At 37.3% G+C, this 24,794-nt stretch overlaps 1 protein-coding gene across 4 annotated transcripts in view; it reads right to left on the bottom strand.

The window, feature by feature from the left end:
- Positions 1-14,149, bottom strand: part of LOC138699599 (cell adhesion molecule Dscam1-like) — a 1,432,092-nt gene extending 1,417,943 nt beyond the window's left edge. For all 4 annotated transcript variants that reach the window (XM_069825611.1, XM_069825614.1, XM_069825615.1 and 1 more), the window contains exon 1: positions 13,974-14,149. The gene's annotated coding sequence lies outside the window, so the exon portion shown is untranslated. The remainder of the gene's footprint in view (positions 1-13,973) is intronic.
- Between the last annotated feature and the right edge of the window lie 10,645 nt (positions 14,150-24,794).

Here is a 24,794-nt window from a genome sequence, read left to right as displayed (position 1 = left end):
AGCCAGGAAAATTCTCTTAATTAAAAAGCTCTATAATTGACATCAATTTCAATCTATCTACTGCTCTCCAGAAAAGTATAAAAATTTTACTTAAGCCCTTTTTCCTCCTGGCCACAGAATTCGTTCCCGGACAATTCAGTCCCACAACAAATTCGTGCTCGTACTATTCGGTAACTTAACAAATTCTATTCGGTTCAGGATCCATATTTGTACCGGATATTTAGCAACAATGTATTTGAAGAAGCAATGTTGAATGTTGTAGATAAACAAGTCAATTACATTTTAATCGCACTTTTTAGAAAGGAACTAAGTCAAAATATGCTACTTTTCTGAAGAGGAAAAGAAACTTATTTTATGAATAAATACCAGTTTACCAGCGCCGTATATAAATATTAACTTGATGTTAAAGATACAGGGAGAGGTTTGACTAAGTGTTTTTCTCCGCCAATTAGTGCGCATTGAAAGTATTAATCATTTCATCAATTAAAATAAAAATCACAAATTTTTACTTAGTTCCTTTCTAAAAAGTGCGATTCATTTAGATATTGACGGGGAAGTTTAAAGCCAACGTTCATTGCACTTTTCTTCCTCTCCCCATCCCAACCCTTTGCTTTCCTCATCCACCTTCAGGCGGAAGTCGCGGAAATCATCATTAAAATTGACCGGGCAGAGAACGGTCATGCACCCGCCCCCCCCAAAAAAGAGTATATATTTTCACGGAAAGCAAGCAAATACACCCCCTGCCACAGGCCGCACCACCTGAAATAATGATACAAATGAATCTCATTCGAGCTTTACCAGTCTTATTAAGTACACAGAAGATGACTTTTTTGGAAATAACGAAACCACGTTTTTCGCAGGATTCTTTCATTTTCACTTAACTGTACTTGACATTGGAAAGGGTCGTAATGTACTTCTCACAAAGAGGCTCGATTTTCTTGGTCATTGTTGCTATGAGACACCGTGCACTCTGACTATGAAATCGCTCACTACTGGCCTATCACCTGTCACCACAGTTCAACTGTCATGGGTGACTGCTGATGCATATAACGTCATTCAAAATTCGTTTCCAGATATCGGATACAACCCTCTGTATAAGCCTGAAAATGACCTGGGATGTAGATCTGGAGACAATGCTTATTCGAACATAATATTGCAGAAGGATATTTGTTCTAATTTTCACTGCATAATGTTAGCGAATAGAATGATACATTGTAGGAGGTCATTCAACCTTCAGAGACGACCTTCTACATGTAGTACACGTAGTAGTGTATACATGTTCTCGTGCACAAAAGACTACAGAATACTCGTCTGCTACATGAAAATATTACACTAGATTATATTGTGCTCAGTTAACTTACATGATTTTCAATTATGCTATTGATGGTACCTTAGCTCTAGTCGTTTTGGTGATGCAAAATTACAACAACACAATTCACTGTTATAGTTGCCTCACATGTGCTTCATCTCAACTCTCTGTCTACCTATAGGCCTATAATTATATTTTTATTTTACAGTCAACAAGGAACCTGCTTTAAAATTGATGTGTAAGTCACTAAACAGAGCAGTCAAAATTTACAATACTCATTTACTGTTTATTGCGATTCGAGGAAGAAACTTTTATTCATATTAGAATATGGGCAGCTATATTTCTTATTTTATACTGCCACTTTCGTCTTGTCGCTGATGATTCGCAATTGTTTATTGCATCGTAGGCTACGAAAGTATCCACACGTTTTCCACATGTATTTCAGAAATGGTCAATTTAATTTCTGAAAGAGTGATTTATCTTTCGGATTAATCAATTTAATTTCAGAAAGCGCCATTTGTATTTCAGAAATTATTAATTTATTAGCTTTTCATTGCTAATTTACATAATGTAAATTATAGGCCTACATATAAAATAATACATATAAATACAAAATACAGAATATACAACAATAGAAATATAATAAAATAATGCATAAGTATGAAAAAAGGATACAATAATATTAATAAATTCGAGGACCGAATGATCAGCGCTCGTGTTCGGCCGCAGTTCAGAAGTAGTACATTGCATTTCAGAAAACATAATTTGTATTTCAGAAAAAAAGTAAATTGTATTTCAGAAAGCATCGTTTGTAGAAACAGTATATTATGATACAAGGTAGAGGAGTGCTTTTTACAAAATCGAGGAAAAGTATGAAAAATGAACGGAGCGAGTTGCAAGATGATTTACAAAATAAAAAAACACATATTTAAGCCTACATTGTACTTAGAAACATAATGAAAGGACAATACCTGTTTGTAACGAATGTTTATATACAAGTTAGGCCTACCTAAAAAAGAAATTCCCCTCATCCAACACATCACATGAAGTAAAACTTTTAATTTAAGGGAAGTGTGCCTAATATCGCACCCATTTTGAAAAAGTAGTTTTTCAAGTATTAATATATTACATAAATTTGAAATAAATACGGATTTTTAATACTGGTTTATTACACTTATATCAGTGAGGTCAAATTTAAAAATTACTTTTATTTTACATTTGTTTTTCAAGTACAAAAGAAAAATTGCAAAAACGGTGTAAGGAGAAATAGTGCTCCTAATATCGCACCCCTCATTTTGTGAAAAATACATAGGACAATTGTTAAGTTTATTGTATAGAAACAAATTTTATTACATATTTATTATATATTTGTTGTATTTAAGCACAAAACATGTTTTTTTAATAACATACGAATACAACATGGAAATTATAAGATTTTCTGATACAATGTGTTTGACAGTAAATAACTACATATTCAGCTATCAAGGTATAGAATGAATAATTTCGAGGGAAAAATTGTCGGGTATCGAACCCGGGACCTTTGGTTTAACGTACCAAAGATCCCGGGTTCGATACCCGGCCCCGGAACAATTCTTCCCTCGAAATTATTCAAATAAATTTACAGGGAGTTATACCTGAAAGCTTGATTTATAAGCTATAGAATGTTTGTTAATTAAACATAATCCAGATGTTTAGAGAACTTAATCTAACTTTCCAAACAATAACACAATGAAACTTTTGTAGTCATCATCCCCAGAACACTCTTCATGGCACCAAATTCCACATTTAGTGCATATGATCCATTTTTCTCCCCTCTTGTCAAAAGAAAACTTCCCGTTGCAATATAGACATTCTGCATCATTTTCGCTATCTCCATTATCAATGGAGATGTATACTGACTCATCCAACTCTTCGTCTTCTGAATCTGAAGATACCTGACTTTGTTTTTTCTGTCTCTTCCTCTGAGTAGGTACTTTATCAGTCTGCTTCTTTTGAACGCCTTTTCGTTCATAAGTATCCTTATTTATGAGTAATTTCCTCTTAATCATCAGCCAATTCGTTTTTATATTGTGAACTTTTTAGTAGAGCAGCAGAACCATTTTACGTCCTCTATCAATTGGACTTTTTTGTTGTAAGTTATTTTAGGAATTGGTGAAATGTCAGTAGGTGTAACAAAAGATAGAGTTTGCCACTCGATTAATTTTGTGAAGTTTTTGGCCCGTTGATACTGCTAGAGCCTGGCCGAGGTTGGGAAGTGTTGGCATCATCTAATCTATTTGGTAAAGCTTCAGATGAATGATCACTTGCTTCATGGGTATTAGGAGAAACTTCTTGAAATTCAAAGTCGCTGAAGATATGGCGATTGCAAGGATACAGACCCGATATTTCTGAAGCCATTTGTAGCTACAGCAACAGTTGCTCCTTTATTGAAAGCTTCTCCCAATAGCATACCAACCTGGTAGTGAGTCACTACTCTGCCTGCATTTTGTTTGAGCCACTGCTCAATTGCTTGAGCATAGTAAGTTTTGAAAGGTAGCATGAATGCCACATCCAAGAGTTGCATCTTATGCGTGCAATGTGGAGGTAAGCACACAATATGAGCACCATTAACACGTGCTAGCTCGAGGAGTTCAACAATTCTAGTGTGGGAATAATGCCCATCTAACACTTGAATTACTGGGTCATCTTTTGTAGGTTTCGCATTGCTGAGAATGTGATGACACCATTGAACAAAACTTTCATTCTGAATCCAGCCAGATTTGTGACAGACCGCTAAGCTACTATTTGGTGCTCCATCCAAAAGTTCGGCTTTCATGTTGACCCTAGGAAAAAACAAAAACGGGGGCAGGAAATGGCCAGCTGCACTCATTTGTGTCACTACAATCACAAAGACCCCCTCTCTGCTGAAGATACAGATCCAACCTGCCTCTTATCTTTCAGACTAACTAGTTTGTTGCCTTTGTGTTGAATCACTGTCTGTCACAGTTGTACAGTCTGTTTGGTGAATGGTTGACAGTGTTCATCAATGGTTCCCAAATGTCAAAAAACTTAATTACGTTCTCCTGATTGAAACCTCTGATCCTTGCCATAGGCGTGCTTTGTGGTTTCCGGAGACTCAATTCCTGGTGTCTTCTCAAGAAAGTGTGCAGCCATTTCCGTCCTGTGGCTTCATCGTTCTTCGAAAATGGGTGGTTCAGACCTTTCATAAATGCTAACTGAAAAGCCTTAGTTTTTAAGTCCTTTGCAGATAAACCATAAAATCGCTACTCCATTTCTAAGCAATATGAAACCAAAGAATCTTCCAGTTCAAATGGAAGTACAGGTTTTATGCCAAGTTTCGTGCTCACTAGTTTATATACACCCCCTTTGTTATTGACTTTTCTTTTAAAGTATACTTGGGAACATTGAAAGTATTTGAAACACGTTGCAATCACCATGACTTTGTTCCTAACTGATATGATTGCAGCCTTCATAACCTCCTCTTTCCACAGCTTACGACATTTTGGATTCATCTGCAATGGCAATTTTTTAAGAACCTTCGAATTACCAGATTCATTGTAGGATTATATTAGTTTGCAGTAACATCGTCCTAATATCGCACATCATCATCCTAATATCGCACTGTGCGATAATAGGAAAACAGTAAGTGTGCGATATTGGGCAAATAACATACACGAAACATAATAGCTTGTTCGAATAAAAATAAAAAGTTTATAATATTTCCACAGCTGATTAAAAATATTACACGACTAACTAAATCAAACTAACAGTGTATAAAAGTTCTGCTCCTTACCGTTGGCTGTATACTCGTCCCGAACACCGCACACTACAAATACTTTCACATTGACTATTCCTAACTCAAGGCGTGTAGTGTGTATTGAAGCCCGTAGCAATCCATCTGCGGGCGCTAACGCTTCTTTTAATTGAACTGAATAAGCTACTACTCCATTCAGGGTCTTATGCCTGTTCTGAGCTCGTAAACCATGGGGTGCGATATTAGGCGCATGTGCGATAATAGGCACAGTTCCCTTACTAGGTAAAATGTAAAACGGGGTATTACAATGATTTTTAAAATGTAACTGTCGATAATAAAATTTACACCACTAAATCAGTAGAGAAAGTTGCTGTAATCATCTTGTCAGTGATTTCTAATGGATACACGTGTTGGAGGACACAATCTCACAGGCTTGCATTTTATCACCTGGTCCTACTGGTCATAGAAATGCTGAAACTTCTGAATTCGAGCCAAACTCCATCCCTGCAACCCTCCCCCAACCCCACTAATATCGATCCCGTATGTTGGGCGTACTTTAAAACCGGCACGCAAAAAAGAGTCACAGGAATTCGGATGGCAAACGAACACACGGTGGAGGACAGGAAAACCCTGACCAGAACGCGGCTTTAAACACAGCATGTGCCATCACCCCGACGCCACAGGGCGACTGAAATAAAGAGCAACAAGATTGTGTCATGAAGGTAGAACGTATATACAGTATATCCACACACAAGTTTGATCATTTATATTAATACTATATCATCCTTAACAACATCAAAGGTCCACACCTGTGGAGTAACGGTCAGCGCGTCTGACTGCGAAACCAGGTGGCCCGGGTTCGAATCCCGGTTGGGGCAAGTTACCTGGTTGAGGTTTTTTCCGGGTTTTCCCTCAACCCAATACGAGCAAATGCTGGGTAACTTTCGGTGCTGGACCCCGGACTCATTTCACCGGCATTATCACCTTCATATCATTCAGACGCTAAATAACCTAGATGTTGATACAGCGTCGTAAAATAACCCAATAAAATAAAAAATAAAAAAACAACATCAACCCCATGATCATCTGTGTAACTCAGGTGTCACGTGCAGATCTTGTAAGCTTTCTTATGTATGTCTGGGTACTTATTTCAAAAGCTAACCACTGAATTATACGGGGTGTTTCCGAGGTGGTGTTACAAACTTTCACGGATGATAGCGAAGGTCACATGTATCAATTTGAGATAAGGAACCCTGGTCCGAAAATGACCGAGTCGAAAGTTACAAGCAATAACATTTCTGTGGAAATGAAATAATTTTATTACTCTGTACGCCTTATTTATGTGTATTTATCTGTACATCTTACACATACTTTATTAATCTGACGTTGTTTACGTTGTCTACTTACAGTATTCAATTCAGTGCGCTGTCTGAGGGATGGGGAAGGAAACTACACTAAAGCAATGCAGATAGCGTAATGTATAACGGACAAGGTCGGTCCAGATCTGCACGTCTGTAGACAGCAGTGTATGTTTACAAGTTGCAGTGTCCAATCGATCAGTCCTAGTGAAATGGAGGAGTACACGAGAGCGGAATAAGCATACCTACTTTCGAATACGGATAAGCCAATGGGAAGAGTAGACAAGCTTACAGATTGGTTCGGGTCAGGTACCCACGTAGGAGACATCCGGCCCATACCACCTTTCTACGAGTGTTCCAAAAGTTAAGGGAAGGAGGGCACGTGGTGGCAAATTACAATTCCATTTCCACACTATTTCTGCTTATAACTTTCGACTCAGTCATTTCCGGACCAGGGTTCCTTATCTCAAATTGATACATGTGCCCTTCGCCATCATCCCTGAAAGTTTGGAACACCACCTCGGACACACCCTGCATAAACTTGCAACGAAATATAGAGCTAATTTTACATAAAACTTCCATGAGCAGCCATTTTTCAGACTGTGCTGAAATCACAGCTTCATTGGACAGTTTGTTCTAGGCAATATTAAAAAATTATACATTCGTGTATCAATATAATCGTCCATCACACCATCTACCGACATACAGAAGTTGTAGGTCATTTAAAATTACAGTGGAGCCTCAATTTTAGGCAGTTCGATTCTAGGATAGAGCACATCGACCCAGTTCCAGCCACCTTACAGGGTCCGCAAGAACAATGTTCACTATTTCGGGTTCCCATTGTATATCGTAATTTTACCAACAGAGAATCGAGGCGATTTCGTAAATTATATCGCAAGAATGTAAGAAATTGGTAAGGTAAGTTGGGGTAAGTGCATCCCCTACATATGAAAGTTCAACTTTGGTGCACAGTAATGCCTGAGTTCTTTGTAATTTTAAAATAAGATTTTACTGGTAGGCCTATATTTAGTGGTTAATTCTGTGTATTTTCATCTTGCCAGTTAAGTCAATTATCGAGGCATGTTTTATGAAACAAATAAATACCATTAAAATGTTGAGGGTATGCAGTTGCACCGTGATATGGGGCAAGAGCATCTCCAGGCTGTAACTTTCCGTGGTAATGGATAGAACATAATCAAGGGACAAGTGCGTATTCTCTGTTCTTTGAGTACAGATGCACGTTTCGAATTTTATTTTATTATTTTTTTTCTTATACGTTATGTATTTAGGCAATAAACGGTGTTCAGGGAGTAAGATTAACACTCCCCGAGATGGAAGGACGAATCTCAAATGAGCTACAGAGATATGGACTAAAGTTGCACTTGTCCCAGAAATGTACTTACCCCAACTCTTATGTTAAGTCCCTCAGAACGCCGTAAATCTTTAATGCCTCTTTCTCCATTACCGAAAAGCTGGATCCAACGTTGTGCTACACATTCATTAATAACACCTTCACCCTCAACTTCACATATTCTCCGAGCCTCTGCAGCAGCTTTATACTCTTGTTTACAGCAGTTCTTTAGAAGGACTCTAATTTCAAACATTTTAACTTCCATTTTATATTTGTTATATTAATTGGCGACTATCTTATGCGCACAAAACAAAATAATAATCATAGCGTCCTGTAAATTGCATTGCCCAACTAAAACATAGTACATTATGCAACGAGCCTATAATGAAGGTAATTAAGAAGTGAGTATGGATATTTATGAAACGAGCGCAAGCGAGTTTCATAATTTTCATACGAGCTTAATTACCATTATAGGCGAGTTTCATACGACTTTTTATGCTCAACCATATTTCTAACTTGATATTATTAATTTTATTGTATCTGACCTGGAGCAATGTCCCGTATGTTGTGAGATGTGCGCAGACGCGAAAGTATTGATTTTTTCCGAGGAACAGATGTCCACATTGACCTTACTAGGCCGTAAGAATCTACAGAGATAACATTGAAATAAAATTAGAGACATTGAAAAACGAGATGACAAATTGTATTTATTTGAATATTATTTACAATTAACGCTAATTATTATAGTAACAGAACATAACCTTCTGCGACAGTATTGGATTACCAGCCTCCGTGACTTTTCGCTAATTCTCTTTCAATTGCATATCCGAGAATAATCAATACTTGCGGTTTTATAACGGTAGAAAGCTGACCTGTCGTTGGCTGAACAGTTGTAACCTGAGTCGTCATTGGCTGAAAGACCTGACTTTTAATGAGTAGGTGTACTTTAATGACATGCATTAAAGGTCTGCTACCAGGTGTATAATTACTACATTTCGGCATGGTCGCGCATAAAAATATTTGAAATATTATAAAACTCCAAAACTAAAATAAAAAGCAACATTAGTTTTGAGACGATGTAGTATTTCCACATGGTAAGAGTTATTATCGTGAAGATCCTCATATAGAGGCAGAATCCAATAATAGATATTTCGTAACACGTAGTAAAAAATTTAAAATAAATTAAAACATCTTATTCAATTTTGTTTTAGCAAATATGTTACTTATATGTCATGTGCCATAACCACAATAAATCTTACAAATAGTTATCTAACGGTATCCATGGCAACTTGTTTGAAAAATCGCGTCGTATTTCACACATTTTTGGTAGTAAAGTCGTTATTCAAATACAATGTGTAAACCTTCAGTTTTAATAAATGTTTTGAACCGACGCACATACGTTTAGCATGTGGAATAAATTCTCGCCACTCATAAAACTTGCGTCATACATTATTCGGCCCTACATAAAAGCCTCTTTGTCAAAGAACGTAACAAACATAAAGAGAGACCACTCCGAATTATTAAAAATTCTGTAGAGAATATGAAGTTACGTACAATAGGGCGAAAAGAGAAGTATGCTTTGCAGTAGCGCGAACAGACCACATTGTCTGTCTGTCGGCATGGTCCAGTAAAATACAGCTCCAAGCTCTGGATGCAATCACATTCAGTATGTCAAGTGATTCCAGCTGGCGGATTTAAACTTGGTTAAAAATCGCCGTGTGTTAGCTCGCTTGGTTGGATTATCGACCACAGGCCTGCAGATCTGAAGTTTGATTCCCAACACACAAAGGAAATATTTTTCGTTATTATCTCTCCCCCGATTTGACAGCTCCAGTAACTTCGATTATATTTCGTACTATTATTCTTGGCTCATTCATATAAAATCTTTCAACGTGAAGCTTACATCGTTGCCAGAGATTAGAATTTTATGATTGCCAATCATGGGCGAAAATATTTTCAATATATTTTCGTAAGAAATTAAATTTCTTCTTCAAATATTTTCATTTCGTTTGTCATCATATGATTATGAGATAAATTAAAAGTATACGACATTAATCTCTTCAATAGTGTGACAATCCTTACGACTTCACATTTATTTTTAAGGGGAGAAGATAGTGAAATTTGTACAAAAGTCGCAAACACAGATCGAATGCGAATAGTGACTTTAATGCAACAAGGACATATGATACAAGACGAAGTGTAGCTCACATGGTAGCCTAAGCTTCAACGAAAGTGCCGTTTCCGGTGTGTGGCGGAAATTCCAGAACACACATCGGAGGTCTGCATCGGACGTTTTCGCTCGAGTACCAAGTAGTTCATAGCATAATCCGATAGGTAGCGCACACGCATGATGGGTAAAATTGTCACGAGCGATAAATCCTCGAACGGTATAAGCCGAGCGTTAGACATTCGTTCTTAATACAGTAATGAACTGTGTAGTAACATCATACATGTTTATCATTTCAAAACTTTGCAGTGTTTAACTAACCTCTCCATAGCACATAGTACAACTACAAAACTTTCTTTAAAATGTAACATAAGTTAAATGTTGTAGGTAAATGTCCCCCCCCCCCACACAGGAGTGATTTTGTTTTTGCCACATCTGATAGATGTTATTGGATGTACATAAATGTAATTATTATAAACGGAGAACACAATCACGATAATGCAAGAACTGCATTAAGTTTTCTAGTACTTACTTACTTACTTACTGGCTTTTAAGGAACCCGGAGGTTCATTGCCGCCCTCACATAAGCCCGCCATTGGTCCCTATCCTGAGCAAGATTAATCCAGTCTCTACCATCATACAGTATCCCACCTCTCTCAAATCAATTTTAATATTATCTTCCCACCTATGTCTCGGCCTTCCCAAAGGTCTTTTTCCCTCCGGCCTCCCAATTAACACTCTATATGCATTTCTGGATTCGCCCATACGTGCTACATGTCCTGCCCATCTCAAACGTCTGGATTTTATGTTCCTAATTATGTCAGGTGAAGAATACAATGCGTGCAGCTCTGCGTTGTGTAACTTTCTCCATTCTCTTTTCTGTGGTCGTGCCGGAGAATCAGTCCCATTCCGAGGCTTACTGTTAGGTTTCGTAACAAGCTGTTTTTTACGGTGATGGGTTGTTAGCTCTTCGCCCAACCCCCAAGCTGGAGGACCACCCCTTATCAGCTGTCCACGACTGCTTATTCAATATATTCGCAGCTACCCTCCATATCTGGAGGCCGTCTCCTCTATCCGCAACCTGAGGACGCGCCATGCCGTGGTGATAGGGACCCACAATACATGACAAGTTTTCTAGTAATAATAATAATAATAACAGTAATAATAATAATAATAATAATAATAATAATAATAATAATAATCTCTAATAATTTGTGTATCAGTCTTTGCGTCTGTAACAGTTGTGCAGCATGATTATATTTTCTGTGACGTTATCTCTGCACTAATATTGTTATTAATCTACTGCTATATCAATCATATTTTGTAAAACGTTTCTACATTGTCGCAGTATATAGGCGGAACACTATGTATGGACCTATCTTATTATATATGTGGTAAATCAAATATTGAATAATTATTAATTAGCAATAGTAACTGTATATCGAAATTTTTTATACTATTTTATTTATAACTTCATGTTCCTGTTTTGGTATTTTCCATTCACTGTTCCATTAAACGTTTGTCATAAACGCAGAAAATAAAGCCTTATTTTTACCGTGTGAGCAAAACATATGTGTATCTTATCTGTCGCCTTCCATACAAGATAAGACATGTCGGTGAGATGACCTTGTGCTGTGCTTCTATTTATTACGAGCGTATCACGACCGATCGTATCTCACTCGAGGGTGCGACAATCGACCGAGTTCAAGCGAGCGATTTAACTCCAATGCAGCGCTATGACACACATGCTATAGCTGATATTCCTTATATAGGTCACCGTCTTATGTTGGGGTTTCGTAACAAGCTTTTTTTTACGGTCATGGGTTGTTAGCCCTTCGCTCAACCCCCAAAATAGAGGACCACCCCTTATTGGCTGTGCGCGACTTATTATTCAATATACAAGGTGGGCCAGTCAAACAGATAGATTTTGTTCACATGGAGAGGGGGAGAATGAATACAACCGTCTCTTCTCTACGAGCGTATTCCGAATCTCACCGGTGAGCAATCCGATGGCATCACGGTGTTCCGAATTCCACCGATGACGTCATTGATGCTCCACCAGTGTCGCACCGGTGCCATCAACTTGCAGAGGTGGTGGCATTCTCCATCAGCCGCCATTAGTGAATCTGATTGGTTCTTGCATAGGGCGGGAATTAGCAGACGAATAACATCGTACACTGTTGTGTCATGGCGGTGTATTCTGCTTTAGTTGTGCCGTATTGTTTGTAATGAGCACAACGTAAAAACAATATGTTAATGGCTTATGAGCGAACATTTCAACGAACCCGTTATTACTACCGGTTCAAGAAATAAATTGTTTATGCTATCTTTTCTTTGAACGAGATGGCAGTACGAAAATTTCCGAAAATTTTGCTAGCGTAGCACAGACAACAACTTGTACAGTCGCCATGACAGCCATCGATCCTTGCAGCAGTTGTGTTCCTTATTTCGCTGCAACGTGACGTCATTGATGCCACCGGACCGGTGAGATTCGGAATACGCTGTACCTATTCACTTTACAATTTATGACTCCTTAGGCGGTGACGTCACTATCTCCGCGTTCCCTAGTAACCAAGTTTAGCTCTGCCATGCTTTATACGATGAAAGAGTAATGGAACGGTGAAAAATTCCCTCCGGCGCCGGGATTTGAACCAGGGTTTTCAGCTCTACGTGCTGATGCTTTATCCACTAAGCCACACCGGATACAACCCCTATGTCGGACAGAATTGTCTCTGATTGAGTTCCAACTCTTGGGTTCCCTCTAGTGGCCGCCCTCTGCACTACGTCATAGATGTCTATGAACATAGGACCGAAGTCCACACATGTGCTGAGGTGCACTCGTTATGAGTGACTAGTTGGCCGGGATCCGACGGAATAAGCGCCGTCTTAAATCACTTCGTGATTTACGCATATCATATATTATTTCAATGTACCGAAGCACATATGATATTTCCATGCAGATATTCTGCGTCATCATACGATGAAAGAGTAATGGAACGGAGAAAAATTCCCTCCGGCGCCGGGATTTGAACCCGGGTTTTCAGCTCTACGTGCTGATGCTTTAATTTTTCTCCGTTCCATGACTCTTTCATCGTATGATGACGCAGAATATCTGCATGGAAATATCATATGTGCTTCGGTACATTGAAATAATACATCTAAAATGCTTTGTTAAATGGTGTCATCGTTACTGAAAATTGCAATTAATTGATTTCAATGGTCATGAGAAACCTGTCCATGCCCAAAAGGTAACGGTATGGTGCGCGGTTTCATCACCTGGAATAATCGGCCCATTCTTTTTTGAGAATGAGGCCGGAAATGCAATGCAGTGCGATATGTTGAAATGATAAAGAATTTTTTAGCCCACAACTCGCCCAATTTCCAGTGAATGAAAACGCACTGTTTCAACAGGACGGAGCAACAAGCCACACCGCAAGAATTTCGATGGATGCTGTGAATGTTCTGTTCCCGGACCGCGCCATTTCTCGGAAAGGGGATATCGCTTGGCCGCCTAGGTCACCTGACTTAATGGTATGTGATTTCTTCCTATGGGGACACCTCAAAACGAAGGTGTTTGGGGGCAATCCACCAGAACAATTCCAGCCCTAAAACAACGTATACGAGAAGAGGTCGCTGCGATACCCGTCAATATGCTGGGAGAGGTTATGCAACAGTTCGTAGTCAGACTCGAAGAATGTGTACATTCCAAAGGAGGTCATTTGGCTGACGTAATTTTAAAGAAATAATTTTCTTTCTTGTTGCATACCTAATGGTTATTCATGTACATGGCATTTCTACTCATTAAATTGATATAATAGGAACTTTTCATTCTTTTTCTGCACCTTGAAATCTTTCCGTTTGACTGGCCCACCTTGCATTTGCATATATGGATACATCTGTATTTCCGTCCGGAGAAATACTACTGTTACTGCAACCAACTTACGGAGAGAACTTCGAATGGTTAAAGAAGCCATGTGTCCTCGCAAACAAAATTAAATATACCACAATCTTCGAATAATGGAAAGACTACTTACCAGTTATTTTCAGTGAAAGCTTGATGACTTCTATTAGCTCAATACACACACGGACGTAATGCCGGCGTCTGCACTCGAATTCGGGTCTCCAGCCTATCAGACGGACACGTTACCCCTATGCCACAAGGCAACTCTTTCGCAGGGATTCAAGTTCAACGATTTCCTTCAGAGGACCAATAATGCTGAAACAAAAACACGATATATAAATTAGTTACTTTTTAGATGATCTCTCAACTGAATAAACCTACTAACATTTCTGTATTCATGAGAGTGTTCAATAAAAGCAGTTCCTACAATACGAGTACATTCTCGGACACAAATTCATAGCAGTAACTCAAGGCATTCGGTACACTAAATTATTGGCGCTAACGGTAGGCCTCAATTAAGCCCCCTATTGGTCCCTATCCAGAGCAAGATTAATCCAGTCCCTACCATCATATCCCATCTTCTTCAAATCAATTTTAATATTATTCTCCCATCTACGTCTCAGCCTCCTAAAGGTTTTTTCTTCCCCTCAGGCCTTCCGAATAACAATCAATAGGCCTATACATTTCTGAATTCACCCATACGTGCTACATTCTCAACCCATCTCAAAACTTCTGGATATAATGTTCCTAATTATGAAGAATATTACAGCAGAGTCCGTATAGGTCAATTTCTGTCAGATGCCTTTACAATTTACTGTGGGCTAAAGCAAGGAGATGCGCTATCACCTCTACTTTTTAAATTTGCTCTAGAGTATACCATTAGGAAACTCCAGGATAACAGAGAGGGTTTGGAATTAAACGGGTTACATCAGCTGCTTGTCTATGCGGATGACGTGACTATATTAGCAAAAAATGCACAAACAATTAGGGAAAACACGGGAATTTTACTTGAAGCAAGTAAAGAGATAGGTTTGGAAGTAAATCCCAAAAAGACAAAGTATATGATTATGTCTCGTAACGAGAATATTGTACGAAATGGAAATATAAAATTTGGAAATTTATCTTTTGAAGAGGTGGAAAAATTCAAATACCTGAGAGCAACAGTAACAAATATAAATGATACTCGGGCGGAAATTAAACACAGAATAAATATGGGAAATGCGTGTTATTCGGTTAAGAAGCTTTTATCATCCAGATTGCTGTCAAAAAAAAAAAAACTGAAAGTTAGAATTTATAAAACAGTTATATTACCGGTTCTTCTGTATGGTTGTGAAACTTGGACTCTCACTCTGAGAGAGGAACAAAGGTTAAGGGTGTTTGAGAATAAGGTGCTTAGGAAAATATTTGGGGCTAAGAGGGATGAAGTTACAGGAGAATGGAGAAAGATACACAACGCAGAACTGCACGCATTGTATTCTTTACCTGACATAATTAGGAACATTAAATCCAGACGTTTGAGATGGGCAAGGCATGTAGCACGTATGGGCGAATCCAGAAATGCATATAGAGTGTTAGTTGGGAGGCCGGAGGGAAGAAGACCTTTGGGGAAGCCGAGACGTATATGGGAAGATAATATTAAAACGAATTTGAGGGAAGTGGGATATGATCATAGAGACTGGATTAATCTTTCTCAGGATAGGGATCAATGGCGGGCTTATGTGAGGGCGACAATGAACCTCCGGGTTCCTTAAAAGCCAGTAATTAAGTAATTATGAAGAATATAATGCGTGCAGTTCTGCTTCTGTAACTTCCTGCATTCTCCAGCAACTTAATTCCTCTTAGCCCCAAATATTTTCGTGAGCAACTTATTCTCGAACACCCTTAGTGCCCTATTACACTAGGCAATTGATTGCATGCTACTGAATTCCAAAGAAGTTGTAGGGCACTGGTTTAAATGGGAGCTATTACACTTACTGCAATTAGTTTCACAGTCGGAAATGGATTGCAAGTTAGTTGCAGGCCATGAAACTGCTCTTGAAACTTTTAGTTTCACGCAGCCGTTGCGGGTCATTGACCGAAATGGAGCGTATTACACTAGGAAACTGATCGCATCAAACTCGTCTGCGCGCGCACAGACTCTGTGAACAAATTCTCAGCAGATACAGTTGACGCGGACTGCACGTCTGTGCCGTTTGGTTCTTTGTGCGTATTTTGTGTTTTCACGGGTGACGAAGTGCACACAACAGGACGAAGAACTGCAAACAACGGTCAATAATACGAAAAAGAAAATTTGACGAAAAAATTAACGAACTCGTTTGAGAGCAAAGTTAATACAGAAGATGAATTAAATACTATTATAGTCACAATCATGCCATGGTATGAAAGAAAAATTTCACAACCTCGAGCGGGAATCGAACCTGCGACTTCCTGGTCTTCGGTCAGGCGCTCTACCACTGAGCTATCGAGTTCGTCTCACGCCAAAGGCTCGCAGGTTCGATTCCCGCTCGAGGTTGTGAAATTTTTCTTCCATACCATGGCATGATTGTGACTATAATAGTATTTAATTCATTAATATGTCACATCAACGGACGTATATACGTCACCAAACATCGTAAGATGAAGATTACATTAATACAGAAGATTTTATATGTGAAGTTGAAAAATCTCCTGCCTTGTGGGGCAGCAGATCAAAAGAGTACTCAAACAAAAGTGCAAAATTAAATTCATGGGAAAGTGTTCTGGAAAATTTCTTTTCATACTTCAAAGAAAATCCTGTTAACAAGAAAAATTCCTTTTATTCTTTTCACTTATTGATTATATGTATTATTATGGAATTTTCTTCTTGTAATAAATAGTAAACAATACAGTAGGCCTCAAGTTGATCTTGTTTTCTTCTATTGTTAAAAAAATCATCGTGGTCATGATTCAGTAATTCATATGCCTTACCTCAATATTACGACTAATTTTTCTTCTGTTGGAATACTTTGTCTCAGTTTGGTATCTTGGCCAGTTATGTCTTCTCTTATGTAATTCAGCAATTCATAAAATGATGATTTCGACATGCGAAAGTAATTGAAGAACTTGTTTTCATGCGCACGGAGATCCTCACATAATGTATAATACAGTCCCTTTTCCCTTCTTAAAGCTAACATTGGATGAACATGAAATTTTTGTAACTTCCTTCTCTGGTTTTTAATCAACAAGGCGAGAAGTAGTAGTTCTTTATTCCTCGAAGATATTTTCCCGACTAAACTTGACCGAGGTCCCCAGTATATACCGGGGGCCTCGGCTTGACTCACTTTCACTCTGACACGCCCGCTAAACTGATTGCAGTGCGGTTTACTTAGCGTGAAACTGTTAGACATGTAGATTGCAATCAGGTGCATGCAATCGATTGCCTAGTATAATAGACCTCTCTTCCTCTCTCAAAGTGAGAGTCCAAGTTTCACAATAATCTTATTTTGATGTTTCGTAACAAGTTCTTTTTTACGGTGATGGGTTATTAGCCCTTCGCCTATCTACTAAGCTCGAGGATCACCCCTTCCCTGTTTATTTGATATATTCAAAGCTATTGTCAGCCGACTGGCTACCCCGCGCCGGTGGCTACTTAGGTAGCTTGGAGGGGTGCACATGTAATATGTTGTGCATAGAGGAGCAAAAATAATAAATCCGCCTCTTGACCACATATTGTCTAACAACAATGTTTCCTTTGTCCTCCGCAGCTACCTCTGTAAGTTTAAGATTCCGAAACACTCTCTAGAAATGATGAATTGTAGATAAAAATACAGATCGAGAGACGAATAGGCGTACAGTACATACTCAGATGAGTATGCATAAACAAAAAATATGTACATAGATATCTAGATCAGCAGATAACTGACATCATTTAAGATTCTGTTTTAATGGACAGTTGGAATAGGTATATGGTTGAAAGAGGAAGCAGGGGTAACCGAAATATAAGAAAACATCACAGGCAATGAATCCCCTAAAATATCTCACAAAATCTCTCTCAAGTCGAAATCCACTCCCTTTCATCAGGAGCAACCGACAAGAGCTTCTATGGCCGGGGTCGAATCCTCGACTATCATCTATCTGCACTCTTATGGAACATGTTTCATTGAGTGGCGACCATCTCACCTCGTGACTGATCACCCTTCAATGGGGCCGTGATATGGCCTCGTGCACACTATCTGCTGTCTTTTGTTTTCAAGTGGTTCCCTTGTGCACTGCTCTTATCTTAATGCCAGACATTCACTCCGGCCCCGGCATGTTTTCTGTCACCGGGTCGAAGCCTGAGAGCAAGAACAACACAACTCCCACGACAAATCGTCAAAGCTCAATAGAAAAGCTTCTGGTAGGACAGGATGACAATCATAATTCATAAGATATGAGCGTGGTCGAAAGCATGGTGTTATCTACACATAGAGTTGACCTAACTGGTTTTGCTGGACGTAGAATCTGAGGTTTACGGGTTCAAAACCGTGCTGAAGGCGATGTAGCCTATGTTATTCAAAAGTCACTTCAGAATTCCGAACGTTTAAGTATTATAACATTTGATATATAAAAGAAAAAACGAAACCATCGCTATGTTGTGCAAAGAATGGAAGTTTTAATTTGTTACTTTTTTCATTTCCATAGTTACAATATATATATATATATATATATATATATATATATATATATATATATATATATATACATATATATAATTTGAACTGGTAATGGAAATTACGGGAAAATGGCTGAACGGCTTTTAATGAATGACCCATCATTTTGAAGCTTAGCATCCAAGGATTTTCAGAAAAATAGTAACTTTCAGTGAAGCGTTAGTTTTCCTACATAATTTTCCTATTTTCCAAAATCCATCTTTCGTCAGTTTTGAGAACTAATTGCATTTGAGAATAAAACAAAACACACACTACAATAAACAGTAGGCTATTACACGAAGGCCGTGACCTGAAGGATTGCTGACATATTTACAGTTCAGATGGCTCAGAGTTTCTGACATTATAATGCCACTATGTCGATCTTCATTTGTGTAATTTTTTGATAACGTATTAAAATAACTTACAGTTATTATTCTCTGGTCTGTAGTTTTCCGAGTAGTGTATTGGATATTAAGAACTACAAACCTTAAGAATGTTTGATGACTTATTATCATTATAAATGAAATATTATTATAGTTAATGCAATTATGTGTCACTGATTATGCACATTAATGCTATATTGATAATATGAAAGTGAAACCTTTTGGAGTTTCATGTAAGTAGACGCAGAGAAAGAATTTTTTATTTAAATTAGATCTTCATTTCTATAATTTACTGAGTAATGGCTATATGTTACTCAAAACTATAAAACTTGCATAAGGTAACAATATAAAAAAACATTCAGAGGGAGTACGTTTCACTATTATGGAAGCAAATAATTTTCAAAATGTCTGGCATTCTTCATTGAAAATAAATCTGAACAATTTTTATTTTAACTTCTAATGGACATAGTTTGCAGCATTTGCTGCACAAGCCACTATTTGTTTATAAAAACATGAATTATTTTATTAATAACGCTACAAGTATCTTGGCTACAAATTATCTTTCTTAGAAGATTTAGACATTCATGATGAAATTTTACAGTATAATAGATCAATGGGCGTCATAAATAGAATCATGAAACCATCTCTAGTTCAGCAACATACTCGCATCTGTCTGTATAAAACCTTAGCACGCCCAGTCCTATGCTATGGAAGTGAAGCATGGACTCTAAGAAAATGTGTCGCAAGTAAAATCACTGCTAGTGAAATGAGATTCATGCGCCGAACAGCTGGCTATACTAAGTGGAACCATAAAAGAAATGAAGACATCTTAAAGGAACTTGAAATGAACTCTACACTAGCAGACATATGTCATTATCAAGATAACTGGCGTCAGCATTTGAGGCCTATGTCTAGAACTAGAATCTCTCGTGCAATCCTGCATTACCAACCTAGAGGCAGGATATCAACTCTACGTCCAATGAAGAGGTGGGCTGCAAACTTTTGTGGACCGTAACAGCACAGTCTAGTATATACAGTCACGGAGCTCAATACGTAGTAAATATGCATACATAGATAGTTGCTAACCACTAGGATCGCTAATATCGCCTCATTACAGACAATGCGAAATAGTACTGGCAGAGTCAATTGTTCCTATCACCCTCACAACTCCAGCTTCGTGACTGTATATACTAGACTGTGGTAACAGTCCTCCTGAGACTATAACCTCTATGGCCGATGATGATTGATTGATGATGATGATGATGATGATGATGATGATGGTGGTGGTGAATAATGTTACAAGAATTTAGAGATTTCGTGCTGTAATTATATAATTAAATGTTAGAATAGACCAAGTGTAATGTTGTTATAAAAGAAGTGGAAGTCTCTCTCTCTCTCTCACTCTCTCTCTCTTCCTTGCAAGGCCTGACAAAATTTAGAACACTCAACAATTCACGAGAAGCCCCATGTTCGTTTCTCAACTATGTAAATTTAATGAGAAGGGCTAGAGGAACTGGTTGTTTAGCTGATAAAAAGAAAATTTCAGATTTAATCTGAAGACCCGAAGGCAATCAATGACGTCACTGCAGCTGCAGTCCGTCAGACCACTGATCAAGCAAGTAGAAACAAATATTATAGATATGGCAGGTAGCGTTATTCAGATGTTCAAAATTCTTTAAATATGAATATATTAGAGTTTAGAAAATTATAACAAAACAATTTTGCACCAGTATAAAATAAAACCAGTGATCGCACTGTCCTTCTGCTATATGAAAAAATATTTTTACGATTAAAAAAAAATATTTACATTTCTTTTTTCAAAATTCTCTTCTCTGTGGAGTGATGAAGCTTTTCCCACATAATTAAAAAACTATCCAACATTCTGTGATTACATTTTTTGTGTTTATTTATGCATGCCATATCTACAATATGATGCAAGATCACTTCTCTACCTTTCATAGATTGTCTCATAAAAAATAAATCCACTTAAAAATATGGTCATATATCAGTATTTTTCTTTAACACAAAATAAACAAAAATATATTACTTATTAAGGAATGTAGTTGAAAGAGCATGATATTGTAAACATGAGTTACAGCAATAAAAGAAAAGAGAGAGAACATGAAAAAGTTAACAAGTTTATGAGTTATGAGGGAAACCTTCATCACTCCACAGTAAACAGCTACTATTTTGAATTTTGAAAAAAAAAAAAAAAAAGAACTTTTTTTAAACCGTAAATATATATATATTTTTTTTTCATATAGCACAAGGACAGTGTTTTACACACCAATTTTCATTATTGTACAAGATAAAGTAATGGAGGGAAAAAATGTTGAATATTTCCAAACATTTTACTCCTGTAAGCTGTACCTAATCCCTTAATAATATTTTATGCTGTCGATATAATCTGTCAGCAGTTTCGAATTGTTAGGTACCGTACATTGATATCTTATACACTGTGTAGGTAGGAATAATATTCTATAATTTTCTTTTGAATTATATCACTTTGAAATACTTTCAACAATTTCGTCACTTCATATCTCTTAATTAATTAATTAATTATTTAATTGATTCATTCATTCATTTATAGATCCATCCATCCATTCATCCATCCACCCACCCATCCATCCATCCATCCATCCATCCGTCCTTCCTTCCTTATCTTCTTTTGAATTATATCACTTTGAAATACTTTCAACAATTTCGTCACTTCATGTCTCTTAATTAATTAATTATTTAATTGATTCATTCATTCATTTATACATCCATCCATTCATTCATCCATCCATCCACCCACCCATCCATCCATCCATCCTTCCCTCCTTATCTCGCACTGCACGAGATACATCACCGCTATATCTGTAATCCACTACGTCACTACGCTTTCGAAGCAGTCAGGACATGGTTCGTTTTTCCTCTGAAGGCTCTACATGTGTAGATTATTATCAAAAAGGGAGGGGGAGAGGGAACGACAAAGGAGGAGGCCGCCGCCCATGAAAGCTTTCAACAGATCAATTTTGTGAACTAAACACTTCGCCCCTCCACCCCTCTAAACTTTATCACTGCCCCTGTGTAGCCACTATTCATTACCCCGTCCCCTCGCTCTGTAATTATAATTTGCTGGGGTGATCCTGCTGATGATAGCATCACAATATCTCATGTTTACAATCCCTATACCAGCCAACATGCATCAAAGTTGAGACTTTTTGAGCTGTTCCCGAAAATGGAACAAATCTCATGAGATGGCCAGCCGCATATGTCTAGAACCATCTAACAGAAACGCACACATACAGGCATGCACATTTACACACATGCATGTGAATTTATTTTGACCAAATTACAACATATGAGCCGTTCAGAGCAAAAGTGGTGTAAGTCAAAATTGGATAATAAGGTTTAAAGTAAAAATTCTGTAAAATACAGCGCAAAGTAGCAATTAATATATCGTTCTTGCTATCCTCTGACCACTAATAATTTAAATAAAGTGAATGTTAATTGCTACTTTGCGCTGTATTTTACAGAATGTTTACGTTAACCCTCATTACCCTTTCTTGACTTACACCACTTCTGCTCTCAACGGCTCATATATAACTAGGTGAAATTCAATTATATAATAATTATTATTATATGGATGGACACTATTTTGTTATTCTATGAAATTACTTGACTTTAAGACTGATTTATCTCGCATTAGTAAAAGCTATATTACAATACGTTAGTATAGCATGGGGATGTGTTTTCAGTACCTCCCTCATGCCGATAACACTGCTACAGAAAATAATAAAAATACAATCTGATCCGTTTGGGCATGGACAATATTAATTTATTATTATAAAGCTATTATGATAGTAGGAAAAATTTATTGCTGGTTATATTATGATTAAAAGATGGGAATTTCCATATATAATAAATAATAATAATAATAATAATAATAATAATAATAATAATACTAATAATAATAATAATAATAATAATAATAATAATAATAATAATAATAATTTATTTAACCTAGAGAGTTAAGGCCATACGGCCTTCTCTAACATTCAACCAGGAGTAAAAACTGCGTTACAAAAACACTACAAATTTACAAAGTACACTACAATTTTACACACAAAACTGAATAAGATAATAATAATAATAATAATAATAATAATAATAATAATAATAATAATAATAATAAAATGTAAAGAACGAGTAAGAAGAAATTAGAGATAATATATAACATACAGAAAGAAAGAAAAAAGCATAATAAAATGTGAGCAGCAGGTCAAAATAAATGAGGCATACAAAGTATAAAAAATAAGACAATTATCGATAATAATAATAATAATAATAATAATAATAATAATGATAAAAATAAGAATAGTAATAATAATAATGATGATGATGATGATGATAATAATAATAATAATAATAATGATGATGATAATAATAATAATAATAATAACAATATTAACAGTAGTAATAAAATAGTGCAGTACAAAGCATACAATGAATACAATATTTTTAAGTACACACAGTAAGGAAAATTATGATTATAGCCTATATAGCTCAACTTATCACATTAGAGAAAACAAAAATATAAAATAAGTTAAATATCACTAGAAAATAAAAAAAAATGTGAAATGGAATGGAAACATGCGATACAACACTTGTCATAATAGTTAGTTTGGCAACTCGTCATAAGATAATTTTCTAACTTGGATTTGAAATATTTCAATGTTCGGCAGCCCTTGACTTCGGGCGGCAGAGAGTTCCAGTGACGAGAGGTAGCAACAGTGAAAGATGAGGAGTACAGAGATGATGTGTGAAGTGGAATTTCTAGCGTGTTATCGCGTTGTGATCGAGTATTAATATTATGATAGCGAGAGAGAGTATGAAAACGAGCGAATAAATAATAGGGGGAATAAGTGTGCATGATTCGATATAAGAGAGAAAGTGAGTGCAGATTTCTCCTCTCATGTAACCTAAGCCATGATAACTTCTCGAAAGAAGGTGAGATATGATCATAGTATCGAACATTACAAATGAAGCGGACGAATGACAATCAACAATGTATAATCTGAAAGGACAAATGAAAATCGTAGATTAGTGTTCGTCAGTGAAATGTGTAAAGGGTAAGCAGAGCCGTCCCGTGTGCCCCGTCGTGCAGCAGGAAGAGGTAGAGGGCATACCCGCTAGCAGCTACGAGTGCATCATGGTGCAGTGTGTCCTCCGCAGGTAAGAGACGCTAGCCCCAGAGTAGGCCTACTCTGTGCTGACGACCGCTGTCGTAGTTGATTAAAATGGTTACTACAAATCAACAACAGGCACAATGAGTTCTTTGGTATGCTAAATTTGAGAGTATTAAAAGAGTGAGTATGGTGTATTTTTTTTATTTTATTGGGTTATTTTACGACGCTGTATCAACATCTAGGTTATTTAGCGTCTGAATGAAATGAAGGTGATAATGCCGGTGAAATGAGTCCGGGGTCTAGCACCGAAAGTTACCCAGCATTTCCTCATATTGGGTTGAGGGAAAACCCCGGAAAAAACCTCAACCAGGTAACTTGCCCCGACAGGGATTCGAACCCGGGCCACCTGGTTTCGCGGCCAGACGCGCTGACCGTTACCGCACAGGTGTGGACTGTATGGTGTATCTAAATACGAGTCCATAATGTTGTGGTATCGAACATTTGTAGAAACACGTTCTGTAAAATATATATATATATATATATATATATATATATATATATATATATATATATATATGCAGGAAGTCGCAGGCGAAACCCAGTACGAGAAGCAGCTATCTCTTGGCTTGGTCCCCAAACTCCCCAGATCTAACACCTCCTGACTTCTTCGTGTAGGGTTTTGTTAAAGACATTGTCTATTCACAGAAACCCAAACATTGATGATCTGAGAGTAAAAATTACTCAGGCTTTT

The sequence above is a fragment of the Periplaneta americana genome, chromosome 5 (genome assembly GCF_040183065.1).
Source record: "Periplaneta americana isolate PAMFEO1 chromosome 5, P.americana_PAMFEO1_priV1, whole genome shotgun sequence".
In the NCBI taxonomy this organism is placed as follows: Eukaryota; Metazoa; Arthropoda; class Insecta; order Blattodea; family Blattidae; genus Periplaneta; species Periplaneta americana.
The sequence above is the reverse complement of the archived record's forward strand: the minus strand, read 5'-3'. Positions and strand labels throughout refer to the sequence as shown.